The sequence below is a fragment of the Vulpes lagopus genome, chromosome 19, assembly GCF_018345385.1.
Source record: "Vulpes lagopus strain Blue_001 chromosome 19, ASM1834538v1, whole genome shotgun sequence".
Classification (NCBI taxonomy): domain Eukaryota; kingdom Metazoa; phylum Chordata; class Mammalia; order Carnivora; family Canidae; genus Vulpes; species Vulpes lagopus.
In genome coordinates this window covers 33,560,196-33,573,317 of record NC_054842.1, presented here as the reverse complement: position 1 = coordinate 33,573,317, position 13,122 = coordinate 33,560,196, and the positions used below count along the sequence as shown (strand labels likewise).

At 33.0% G+C, this 13,122-nt stretch overlaps 1 protein-coding gene across 1 annotated transcript in view; it reads left to right on the top strand.

The window, feature by feature from the left end:
* STAG1 (stromal antigen 1) overlaps positions 1-13,122 on the top strand; it is a 401,833-nt gene that overhangs the window by 328,868 nt on the left and 59,843 nt on the right. The gene's annotated exons all lie outside the window — the stretch shown is intronic.

Genomic DNA, 13,122 nt, shown 5'->3' with positions numbered 1-13,122 from the left:
GCATTATTACTCTTTCGGGAAAAATACCAGTAATTACTGCAGTAGTAATTTCAGAACTTGTTTAATTCAATTTGATAAAAATTCCTGATTATGGCTGTATTCCAGGCACTGTTCTAGAGATTGGTAATTGTAAGCCTTAGGTATGGCTTACTTTTTGTAGTAGAACCATAGTTAAGTAAACTTGGGACTTTTAGCAGATTTTATTTAATTTATGTATTCTATTTAAATTCAATTTGGGATGGAAAGAACAGAAATTCACCAAATTTTTAGTCTGGAGGGGATTTAAAATAGTCCATTTAATTCTATATAATAAATAATAACAAATGTCCTTGATTATGTTAGGTGTTTCTATTGTAGTTTGTGGAAAGTAGCTAAATATTTAACTCTTATTGTTTTACTTCATTTATTGCTGACTCCTCAGCTTTCATCCTCTCTTCATCTCAAATTTTTCAGTAGCCTAAATACTATTCACTAATATTCCCAACCTGTTCTTCAAAGTTGAAAGGGCATGATAAAGATATTCCTTGTTTTGGTTACCTCATTTTCCTCAAGAAAATAATGAGAATAGCATATCTCTATTTCATCTGGAAATTATAACTATGTCAAAATTTCTGTTTTAACTTACTACACTATCATTTATTGTCATAGAACTTGTAACAGTCTTACATTGTCTTCTTTGGTTATCTTGGTTTTCTGCTACTTATTTTTACTGTATATGTATTATTTCCCCCCATTTTATTTTAGTTTTTGTGAGTAAAAGAACAGATATATGTGGCATTTGCTTAAACTCTATTAGTCTTAGGCACATATTCTTTTTTCTTTAATTCCACTGTAGTTAACATGCAATGTTATTACATTAGTTTCAGGTTTACAATATAGTGATTCATCAATTCTATACTTTACTCAGTGCTCATCATGATAAGTATATTCTTAATCTCCTTCACCTATTTCACCCATTTCCCCACTCACCATCAGTTTGTTCTCTATAGTTAAAGAGTCTATATTTTGGTTTGTCTCTTTTTCTTTGTTCATTTGGGGTTTTTTCTTAAAGTCCACATCATACATTATTTGTCTTTTTCTGACTATTTCTCCTAGTATGCTATTCTGTAGCTCCATCGATGTTGCAAATGGCAAGATTTCATTTTTGTAATTGTGATTATTTGTTATGGTGAAGTAATATTCCTTTGTGTATATTATGCGTACATAAACGTCACCTCTTCTTTATCCATTCATCTTATCAGAGGACACAGGTGGCGTCCATAATTTTCCTATAGTAAATAGTAAATAATGCTGCGATAAACATAAGGATGCAAATATCTTTTTGAATTAATATCTTTGTATTCTTTGGGTAAAAAAAGAATTACGGGATCATTTGTAGTTTTTTGAGGAACCTCCATACTGTTTTCCACAGTGGCTATACCACTTTGTATTCCCACCAGCAGTGCATAGCAGTTTCTTTTCTCCCCCCCCCATCCTCACCAACACTTATTATTTCTTGTATTTTCAAATTTAGCTATTCTCACAAGTGTGAGATGATATCTTACTATGGTTTTGATTTGCATTTCCCTGATGATGAGCGATAATGATTACTTTTTATGTGTCTTTTGTCCATGTGTATGTTTTCTTTGAAGAAATATCTATTCCTGTATTCTGCCCAGTTTTTAATTGTATTATTTGTTTTTAAGGTGTTGAGTTGCACTAGTTCTTTACATATTTTGGATACTCACCCTTTGTCAGAGATGTCATCTACAATTATCTTCTCCCATTCAGTGGGTTGCCTTTTAAGTTTTGTTGATTATTTCCTTTGCTGTACAGAAGCTTTTTATTTTGATGTGGTCTCAGTTGTTTATTTTTGCTTTTGTTTCCTTTGCTATAGAATATCTGTCTAGAAAAATGTTGCTATGGCCTATGTCAGAAAAATTACTGCCTTTGCTCTTTTCTAGGAATTTTATGGTTTCTAGTCTCACATTTAGATCTGTGATCCATTTAAGTTTATTTTTGTGTATGGTGTAAGAAAATGGTCCAGTTTCATTCTTTTGCATGTTGCTATCCAGCTTTCCCCAGCACCATTAGTTGAAGAGACTGCCTTTTTTCCCATTGCATATTCTTGGGAAGATTGAAGATTAATTGACCATATAATTTCAGGTTTATTTTTAGGCTTTCTGTTTTATTACATTGATTGTGTGTGTGTATACACACACACACACACACACACACACACTATATATATATATATATTTTTTTTTTTTTTTTTTTTTTTTTTGTGCCAGTATCCTCTTGTTTTGATTACTGCAGTTGTGTGGTATATAGTGAAATCTGGTATTGTGATAACCTCCAGTTTTGTTCTTTTTTTCAAGACTGCTTTGGCTATTCGAGGTCTTTTGTGGTTTCACACAGATTTTAAGATTGTTCCAGTTCTGTGAAAAATGTTGTTGATGTTTTGATAGGGATTGCATTAAATCTGTAGATTGCTTGGGTACTATGGACATTTTAACAATATTTGTTCTTCCAGTCCATGATAATATCTTATTATTTGTGTCCTTAGATACATTCTTAAAACTGTAGTCATGTATATGAAGTTTTAGTGCATCACTACTAGATTATACCCTTGTTTACTTTACGAATTAGAAACTTAAAATAATAAATAAATGAATGAATGAATAAATAAATAAATAAAAATAGAAACTATTTAGCAGCTTTTAGAATCATGTCTTTAGATACACAATACTGAAAATCCAAAAAGCATACAGGATTCGACCAGTTCTTCATAGGACCATGGACGCGTACTCTTTAAATTGCCAGCCTGTACTTTAAATTAAAATTCAAAGAAAATACTCTTTTAGGGCAAGCATATCAAATAACTACCAGAATATTTACCTTTAGTTATGTTTCACATTCTGAAGGTAGTTTAAAATTTATTTTCTGGCTGTCTGATTTTTATTGTCCATATGCTTGACTATTTGTTTTCCATGGTAACTAACCATTTATCTACAAGTTTCTTTGTCCCACTCTTCATAGTTAACTGAATTCTTTTTTTTTCTTTCCTCTTTTCTGATCTGTCTTTTCTCATGCCAGTACTGTTTTAACTATTAGAACTTCAGAATATGACTGATGTTTAAAAGAATTTACCTATTCTAATATTTTTTTAAAGATTTTATTTATTCATGAAAGACAGAGAGAGAAAGGCAGAGACACAGGCAGAGGGAGAAGCAGGCTCCATGCAGGGAGCCTGACATGGGACTCGATCCCGGGTCTCCAGGATCATGCCCTGGGCTGAAGGCAGCGCTAAACCGCTGAGCCACCTGGGCTGCCCCTTCTAATAATTTTTTAAAGTCAAATTATAGAAAAGTTATTGTAGAAAATGAACTCTTACCCTTTCATCTGCTTCATACACTGTCATAATAGTTTTCCACAACTGCCTACTTGCACACTTTTTCTATCTATATGTGTATATGTTTTTATTTTATATAAATATGCCTATGTAAAACATATTAATAACATTCTTTTTTTTTTAACTTTTTTTTTAATTTTTTTTTTATTTATTTATGATAGTCACAGAGAGAGAGAGAGAGGCAGAGACACAGGCAGAGGGAGAAGCAGGCTCCATGCACCGGGAGCCTGACGTGGGATTCGATCCCGGGTCTCCAGGATCGCGCCCTGGGCCAAAGGCAGGCGCCAAACCGCTGCACCACCCAGGGATCCCTCTTAATAACATTCTTCATAGCAGTTTTTCCCTAGCCCAGAATTCAAGGAATAGTAACACATTACATTTAGTTGTTATGTCTTTTTCTTTTTTGTCTCTTTTAATCTGGAATACTTTCTGTGCTTTTCTTTGATGACATTTTGAAGAATACAGGCCAGTTATTTTATAGAATGTATTTAACTTAGATCTGTCTAATCTACATGTTTAGATTCATCCATATAAGGAATTCTTGATGGGAATGCTATAACAAATGATATTTGTCTTCAATGTATCATATCAGGAGGCACTTGATACCAATTTGTTCGTTATGGTGACATTAACTTTGATCACTTTAGTAAGGTAGAGTCTATCAAGTCTGTCCTGTGTGGTTTTCATTTTCTTGTTACAGGTGGAAAGATTCCGCAAGACTATGTAAATATTCCTATTTCTTACAAAACTTTGATATAATGTTAGCATCTATTTTTGATTCCTGCCTGAGTCATTTATTTCTGTCATGGTCACAAAATGGTAAATTAAATGGTGATACTCTGTCATATATTTATGTCATTTGTTGGCCCTCTGCTATAATGCCCTTCCCCATTTATTCGTTCATTTTTTAAAATTCATATGGACTTATGGATTGCTACTTTATTCCTGTTTTGTCTAATTAGTTAAAATTGAGTCCTTTTGTTATTTATTTTGGTCCTCAAATTATTGTAGAATAAGCCAGAGGGAATTCCTTTCAAACTTCTCCTGTGTGCTTTTCAGTATTTTTGTGAGCATTTCCTTTCTGGAATAAGAATATGCTATCTGGCATCTGCTTGTGCTCTCCCATATGCTAATGAATTTTTAACCTATGGTAGGTATTAAAAGTTACTACAGTTCCATAACTCAGTGATTATTAACTGGTAACCCACATTTCAGAACTTATTATAATATTTCTTCATACAGTTTTTTGTAAAAAAAAAAAAAAGGGGGGCAATAAAAAAAATTCTCCTTATTCTGTTTTGTGATTTTATGCTATTTCCTGTTGATACACTTAAAAGTTTATATCTTGTGTTAGGTAATATCTAAGAAGAAATAAAATACTAAACTTCTGCTTTAATATATAGTTTGTCTATATATTACATTTTTAGAATCAGTTATCTGAATTGATTCTAAAAATTAAAAACCAATAAACAATATTTGTAAAATGTTTTGGTAAATACCTGCTATATAACAAAACCGTATGAGTAAACCCATAAAGAAGGAAATGTAATCATATATCACTAACTTTGGGCCTCTCAAGGCATCAGTAACAGAAAACTTGTTTCTACTCATTATATACCACGTAATACTTTAAGTCTTTACATGTATCCACTTGTTTAAGCTTATGACAACCCTATGGAATATGTATCATTACTCATTTTTTTTATTGATGATGAAACTGAAACACAGATAATAAACAATTTGCCTAATGTCAGATAGCTATTGCATACCCACTCAAACCAAGCTTTTAAATTCTGTTCGTTGTCTCTTCACATTGTTTGCTGCTAATTTGGTACCATTCTTTACAGTATCCCATCCCTTTTGCCCCACGTCAAACTCTTCTTTTTTTGCATTTTTTCTAAACATCTTTTGTATTTTTTCAGTGGGAATTGGAAGAGATTAAATGCTGGTACTGAATCTGTCATCGTGAACTGACAATTGACACCTTTCTTGAAACTGAACATAATACAGGGGTTAAGTTTAACTTCAGTCACATTATTACTCGTGGATAGATTATGACTTACATAAATAATGCAGTCATATTTTCTTTAGAAGCATGTTGATACTTTCCTACTTTCCTTAGAAGACTAAATATATATTTCCTTGATTGAGCTTAGAAATTATTTCAGTTATCCGCTTCTGACTCTTCTTGGGATGGTGTATCAAAAATCTGCCACCACACACACACACACATCTTGACTACCACCTACCTATTCATAATTGACCAAAAATGTGTTTGAGTGTCAGATCCTGAGGATATAACAGTATATTAAAGCAGTCCTTAATCTCAAGAGACTTATCTTTTTTTTCAAATTCTACCTCCTCAGTATTTTTTTTGCCATCATTCTTTTAGCCCTTCTATCATTTCCTTAACTTTAGCTTATCATTTCCATAGTTTAACCTTCAAATTTTCTCTTGTGAATCATAGTACTAGGTTATCTCCTTTTTCTTAGTTTCAGCCTCTTTCTAATGTAGCTTCTGTTCCAGTAATTTTAAACTATATGTATGTATCTGAAAACCTAACAGAGTTGTTGGGTTTTTTGTTTTTAAATACTGACATACTCTTAAATACCATTGTAAGAATAAATTGTGTTAATCACTTTAGAAGGATATTTGTCAATCTGTCAAAATTAAAAGTAAACATATCCTTAACTGACATTTATAAATTAGAAATTTAGACTACAGATGTATACTTGGGCATGTGTAAAAAGAAGTAGGTACAAAGATGTTCATTGTGACATTATTTATAATTTAAAACTTAAAATAAAGTGTCGATCAGTAGAGAACCTGTTCACTTTGGTAGTATAAGTTTTGATTCTGTGCAATGCTATATAACTATAAATTTAAAAATAAAGTTGTTGGGATCCCTGGGTGGCGCAGCGGTTTGGCGCCTGCCTTTGGCCCAGGGCGCGATCCTGGAGACCCGGGATCGAATCCCACGTCAGGCTCCCGGTGCATGGAGCCTGCTTCTCCCTCTGCCTGTGTCTCTGCCTCTCTCCCTCTCTCTCTCTCTCTCTCTCTGTGTGACTACCATAAATAAATAAAAATTAAAAAAAATAAAAAAAAAATAAAAATAAAAATAAAGTTGTTATTATTATTGATGTTAAATATTCTGTGTAAGAAGGAATTTAATGAAAAGGCAAGGAGCAGAATGATATATAAATTTAAAGAAGTGATAAAATCTCCATCAATGGATATTTATTAGTTGACAGATTATTCTGGAATGATACATAAGGAACTGTTCAACAGTGACTTTGTCATTGGAAGATGAGATCTCTAGTGGCCAAGACGCTTAATTTGAATAGAACACCATTATACTGTTGGATACTGTACTGTATACAACTATTGCTTTTTAAATTTAAAAATCACTTGTTTAATAACTGGAAATTGAGATTTTAAAAACATGTGCCATTTACAATAGCACCAAAAAACATGAAATAGTTAGGTATAAATCTAACAAAATATGTGCAAGATCTGTATGCAAAAAGCTATAGAAAACTAATGAAAGAAATTGAAGCTCTTAATCAATGAAGATATATCATATTCATGAATTAGAAGACTCAATATTGTTAAGATGTCAGTTTTCCCCAAACTGATCTTAGATTAACATACTTTCATTTAAAATCTCTGCAGGATTTCTTGTCAGAAACTGACAGCTTGATTCATAAAGTTTATACGGAAGGAAGAGCAAAAGAAATAACCAAAAGAATTTTGAAAAAGAATAACAAAGTTAGAATATTTACAATACCTGATTTCAAGACTGAACTGTAGCTTTAATAGTGTGGTACTAAAGAAAGGATAGACATATACAAAGGAGCAGTATCGAGAATCCAGAAAGAAATACACTCATATATATCTGGTCAGTTGATTTTTGACAAAGATGCTGGGGAGTTCTTTGGGAAAAAGAATCCTTTTACAGATGGTTTTGAAATAGTTGAGTATACATATGAAAAAAACCCTCAATTTCACACTTCACACATATACAAAGTAACTCAAAGTAGACCATTTAGATTATAAGCCTAAGTGCAAAACCTGCAAGTATAAAACATCTAAAAGAACACTCAAGAGTTAAACATTTTGTGACCTTTAAGTTAAAGATTTCTTAAATACATAAGAAGCATGATCCATCATTGAAAAAATTTGAAAGTATGCATTCAGCAAAATTAAGTACTTCTGCCCTTGAAAGACAGTATTAAGAGAATTGAAAAGATAATCATAAAGACTGGGAAATAATTATAAACCACATATCTGGTAACAGACTTGTACTCAAAAAGATAAAGATCTTTCAAAATTCAGTGGTAAGAAAAGCAACAGATACTTCACTAAAGAAGATAGATGACAAACACATGAAAAGCAACTTATCCATTAGCCATTAGTGAAATGAATGTGAAAAGCATGATGAGATAATACTACAAATCATTTAGAGAGCAGTGGAACTCATACATTGTTGGTGGAAATGCAAAATGGTACAGTCACTTCAGAAAGCAGCTTGGCAGTTTCTTTGGAAGTTAAATAGACACTTATCTGATCCAGCAGCCCCTTTCCTGAGTATTTATCCAAGAAAAATGAAAACTTAGGTTCACACAAAGACCTATATGAGAGGGGTGCCTAGGTGGCTCCGTTAGTTAAGCTTCAAACTCTTGATTTCAGCTCAGGTCATGATCTCAGGATCATGAGATCAAGCCCCAAGTTTGGCTTTGCGCTTGGTAAGGAAGCCTGCTTGAGATTCTCTACCTCTTCCTCTATCCCTCCTCCCCCTGCTCATGCTCTCTATCGCTCATCAATAAGTAAGTAAGTAAGTAAGTAAAATCTTTTAAAGCAAAAACAAAACTTATACCAGAATGTGCATAGCAGCTGTATTCAAAATTGCCCAAAGCTGCAAACAACTCAGATGTTCATCAACTAGTGAAAGTATAAAAACAAATTGTACGGACGCCTGGGTGGCTCCGCGGTTGAGCATCTGCATTTGGCTCAGGGCATGATCCTGGAGTTCCGGGATCAAGTCCCACATTAGGCTCCCTGCATGAAGCCTGCCTCTCCCTCTGCCCATGTCTCCGCCTCTCTCTCTGTCTTTCATGAATAAATAAATAAAATCTTAAAAAACACACACACACACAACTGTGTTATCATCCATACAATAGAATAATTCTCAGCAATAAAATGGAAGATGCCTCAGTTACATGTAACAACATGGATGATCCCCAGTAACATTATATGAAGTCAAACCAGATACACAAAGCTACATGCTGTACAATTTTATTATACATTCGGGAAAAAGCAAAACTATATGTCAGAAAACAGGTATCCAGAATGGGGCAAGGGCCTCACTACAGAAGAGCAAAGGAGAATTGGAGGGATGGTGGAAATATTCTATTTCTTAATTGTTTTGTTGGTTACCTGGCTACACATTTGTCAAACTGCAGAACTGTGTGTTGAAAACAGATTTTTCTTTATATATAAATTATACTTTGATTTTTTTTTCAAATGCAAAAGGGTACAAATAAGAGTAGGTATGTCTCATACTTATTAAAGGATATTTCAAAGCCTGACCAATGTATATTTTGAGGTTTAGAAAACCCCAGACCAAAACACAAGAACAAAAGATGTTTATCACATGGTAGAAATTTCAGCACTAAGAACCACCGATTGATACCATCTTTATTATTTTTCAGCTCTCTAGCAAAGTTGGATATAATGATTTAAAATTAATTGTTTAAAAAGGTTGTTGAATTATTCCTGTTGACTAAATCTTCAGGAGTGGAACATGAAAATTTGTATTTTTTTTAATCTTCCTAGATCCTTCAGAGGCATGAATAGGGTGAAGTACATCTGTTTCCTCAAAGGACAATATCAGTGTTACACCATTTTTTGAAAAGCCCAAAAAATATAAAAATTAAACAGTGTATTGTCCAGTGTATATATAATAAAACTTTTTTTTTAAGAGCCAGGACATTATATATATGAAATTTAGTAGAAGTTTGTCAGTCCTAAGGAATAGGGGAAGAGATCATAGGTAGATACAAAGTTATTGGTATCACACTAGTTCTTAAATTTGGTTATCTGTTCAAAAGTTAATTTTATTATTACACTTCATATATCTATTTTGAAGTACCAAATATTACTTTAAAACATCTTAAAGAACAGATAGAAGCACTTCTCTTTGCTACAAGTGGGTATTTTTGAAACACTTGAAACAAGTGTGTATTTTTGAAACACATGTCAAATCTTCTGTCCAAATATGAACATGATATTATCTGCACATTATCTAGCACTCTTAGGATAACATCCATATTTTTTTTTTTGTCATAGTGAAGTGACCTTGTTATTGTCCAAACAAGTGTTCTTCTGAAAGTGAAAGGAGTTACTCTTAATTATTCCAAGACTTACGCATAAAGCTGGATGTATAGTCACTCTCCTACAAGGAAGGCCCTCTGTGGTTTGGTTTCTGCTGATCTAGCCTCAGTATGCATTTAACTGTACTAGCCTTTTGAGTTTATTGGTGAAGCTTTTTTTGAAATTTCTATTCCTTCAGCCTACATTTTCCCTTTGTTGCCAGATTAAGTCTTACATCTTTCTTAATTTTTAATATACACTTTTGCTTCCCTAGGAAGTTTTCCCTAACCATTATCACTCCTTTCTAGCTAACACGGAGTCCTTCTTGCCCCTCAGCACCTGTATGTATTCTTAGTCAAACCAGTTATTAAATTGTTATAGTTGATACTTACTTATGTTCCTATTAGATTCATCTCTGAGATCCAGGGAATATATTTGTTTTAAGCTCCTATTCTAACAAATGGATACTGAGTAAACATCTACTTGAAAAATGGAGTTCATGTAGTGAACATTTGGTAACAATGTTATTTTTTCATATTACTATTTTAAATTGTACAGTTCTATCTCTGATTATTATATCTCTATAAAATTACCTTTATGTTTTCCCATCTTTTTGTTGTTACATGTTTTTGTTGTAGTAAAACTCATAATATGAGATCTACTCTCTTAACAAATTTTTAAGTGTATAATACAGAATTGTTAACTACAAGCACAATGTTGTACAGTAGATCTCTAGGTCATATTAATTTATAAGCTTTTTTCTATATTAATGTTCTTAGCCTGATGTCATTTGTTACAGTAATTTATCAATGAAACTTTTTAAATTTTATATATCTTGCTGCCTGGAATATAAATATTCTTTATATAATCAGAATTCTTAGTTGTTTTCTGTTGGTTTTTTTTTTCTTTGATGTCTTGCTTAGGAAGCCTTTCCGTACATTTCCAAGTCATTTAAATACTCACCATTTGTTTCACTTTGTGTATGTCTTTAAGTGACTATTCTTTGCTTGGAATTATGGATGTCCCCTACTTTCACCCTTTCATAAAGACCATAATTCTCTCTCCACTAAGTATTAGGTTATTGTTTCTTAATGAGTAAGAAATGGTTGAGATGCTATATATACGGTGTTTGGACAGCTGTTTGTATTATTGTAGCATTTCAAGGTCATTAGCAAAAATTATTCATTCAGTCTTTTAGGCAGATCACTGAGATAGAAAGTGGCAAGTTCTGGGATCCCTGGGTGGCGCAGCGGTTTGGCACCTGCCTTTGGCCCAGGGCACGATCCTGGAGACCCAGGATCGAATCCCACATCAGGCTCCCGGTGCATGGAGCCTGCTTCTCCCTCTGCCTGTGTCTCTGCCTCTCTCTCTCTCTCTCTCTCTCTCTGTGTGACTATCTCTCTGTGTGACTATTTTTTTTTTTAAATTAAAAAAAAAAAAAGAAAGTGGCAAGTTCTTTCTTGATGTTACAGCCTCCATTGTTTGGGGGAGAAAAGGCTAGTACACATGAACTGTTTAAAAGTAGGCCTGAAGTGGTATGATGTGAACTCCCTGTCCAGTGTGCTTTCCACTATATACAAAGCCCGCTTTTGGAGATCAGTATAAAGAGATATCACTAAAAAGACCTAATATTTCACACTGGACTTACTATTGACAAACTGCATTTTTCTTCATATTCTTGTTTTAAAAAAATGCTTGGAATTTCTGTGAAAACCTAACAGCAAAATTCTGGGCTGCAAAACTGCCAGGGGTTAATGTGCATTAGCCTGCTATGTAACGCATTCCTTGGGAAGTCTTTTAATTTTTTAGTTACAGAAATTAACTATATGAATTTTTTTACCTCCGTATTTTATCCTTCTAATGGATTTTTTATTTAATTTATAATATACAATGCTCACTGATAATACAACACATTGGATGATCCTTCATTCCCAAAGCATATGTAGAATTTAGGAATCTTTCCTCTTATTAAAGAGGTTACCTTATCCTTATGATTTGCCTTAAGGTTTGTGCTTTTCTTAGCATTTTCTCAAAAAAATATTACTACAATCTCTACTCTTTGCCATATTACCATTTTTTTAATTATTACACAGTAGAATTGACTTATTTTCCTTTTTAAAGATTTTTTTTTAATTTATTTATGATATACATAGAGGCAGAGACACAGGCAGAGGAATAAGCAGGCTCCATGCCGGGAGCCCGACACAGGACTCGATCCCAAGACTCCAGGATCGCGCCCTGGGCCAAAGGCCGGTGCCAAACTGCTGAGCCACCCAGGGATCCCCAACAATTAATCCAAATTGTTTGAATCAATAGTTGGTTTGTTTTTAAATTAATAGTTGGTTCAATTCTCCTCCATTGTGTAGATACACCTGTTTGTTTTATCCATTCGCCTATTGACAGGCATTTGGATTGTTTCCATCTTTTGGCTCTTACTACTAAAGCTGCTCTAAACATATGTGTACAGCTTTTTGTTTTAACAGAAGTTTTCGTTTCTCTAAAGTAAATACCCACAACTGCAATTGCAGGTATTAGAGTATAAGTGTATATTTAACTTAATTACCGAACCATTTTCCAGAGTGTCTGTATCATTCTTCATTCCTGCTAGCAGTTTGAGAATCCCAGTTGTTCCATATCCACATACTTGATATTATTAGTAGTTTTTATTTTAGCCAACTTAGTAGGTATGCAGTTGTATCTCATTGTGCTTTTAATGTACATTTCCTTGATGCAAATGGTGTTAAACATCTTTTCTTGTGCTCATTTGCCAGCCTTACATTCTTCTTGGTAATAATTAATATTACGTCATTAATTTGCATCTAAAGGCTTTTTTTAAAAAGGATATTGTCACTCATATTAACCTACTCTAAGCATGATAGGTCAATACTGGATGTGAGAAGCAGAATAGTATTAAGTTTAGTTCTTCTCTTTTGTCATATACTTAACCACTAAAAAATTGATCCTCCATTCCCTTAACATCTCTTGCAAACAGAAAAGTGAAAGAGCCCCAATTTATTCCACAGCTATTCTATAGATTTTTAGTATTTTAAATATATCCTATATATGTAGATGTATCTATACATGTATATATTACATATGTATAGTCATATTTCCTTATTCTATAGTCTTATTTCCTTAAAAAGTCAATTTTTCTAAACATAAGCATTCTAGGAGCTTATCATTTGGTCTTTATTTACATGTAATACTACAGTTCATCTTCAAGATGTGTGATATCATTAGCTAGAGGTTGAATGATTCTCATTAATTCAATCTGTTAATCAAAAATAGAGAGCTATGGTTCCTGTAAATAGGTAAAAGTAATTACTAAGGGAAAGACTAAAATTTTTTATGTTAAGATA